The 987-nt window shown below is 38.2% G+C and overlaps 1 pseudogene; it reads right to left on the bottom strand.

The window, feature by feature from the left end:
- Positions 1 to 291: 291 nt before the first annotated feature.
- LOC112642921 (transcription factor BTF3-like) lies at positions 292 to 987 on the bottom strand (annotated as a pseudogene).

Below are 987 nucleotides of genomic sequence, written 5' to 3'. Positions count from 1 at the left end.
TTAATCTACTCAATTTTTTTCAATGCATATAATTCAAATAGGTAATATAATCCATCTCATGAGAGGAGGCAGAGGTCACTTGTATTGTCCTACAATAACGAGAAGCTGTCTTGCTTCTTCAAGCTTGCCTGTCCCTGTGATGAATGAATGAATGAGTACTGATTCTTTACAGATACACAGTATTATGCAAAATGAGGAGAGATTATATCAGTAATTATTTTATTTTATTTTTCCTAGGCAAAGAACTTTGTTAACCTTGTTTCAAAGTTTATTCCCAGACTTCTTCAGCTTAATTAGCTGCAAAGAATGAATTGTGTATTAGCAAAAACTGAAAAGAGCTGCAGTGTCCAAGGGGCTTGGGCTTAAAAATATTAGAGATCTAGACTTTATCAGATCCATGAACAAAATTTTAAAAAGCAGTCAGACTATAAAATAGCAGCTCCCAGTAACTTCTTCAAGTTTTATCTTCTTCAGAAGTTGACTCAATTCAGTTTGCTTCATTCTTGGAAGCTTCATCAAAATTCTCCACAAGATCTGGAACTTCATCATCATCATCATCCTCTCCAGTGGCAAGTGGTGTTTTTCCATCCACAGATTGTTTGGGCAGAGCTTCAGCCAGTCTTCTTAAACTAGTTAGATTGTCTGCACCAACTGGTTTAAGATACTGGGTAGCATTTCTGTCAGCTGCTTTGTCTCAGCATGGCCTGTAATCGTGAAAATGTTTACTGCTAGCGATGCCTGATCTTTAGGGTTGTTAAAGTGGATCGTTGTTCCTTGGTTTGTGAACCTATTCACTTATTCAATACCAGAGATATTGCTTACCCCTAACTTCTTTAAGGAGAACTGAAGTTTTTTATCATCTGCCGTAGCTGTTCCATGAAACACCTTCTTCTTTCAGCGGGCAGGTCCTTTTCCACCAATGCGCACTTGCGGTTTGGCAAGTTTCTCCTGGTTCATGGTAATTTCTTTCATCTTGGAGCGGGAATG

This window comes from Canis lupus, chromosome 38 (assembly GCF_003254725.2).
Source record: "Canis lupus dingo isolate Sandy chromosome 38, ASM325472v2, whole genome shotgun sequence".
NCBI classification, from domain to species: domain Eukaryota; kingdom Metazoa; phylum Chordata; class Mammalia; order Carnivora; family Canidae; genus Canis; species Canis lupus.
Note: the sequence above shows the minus strand (reverse complement) of the source record. Positions and strands in the feature narration are given on the sequence as shown.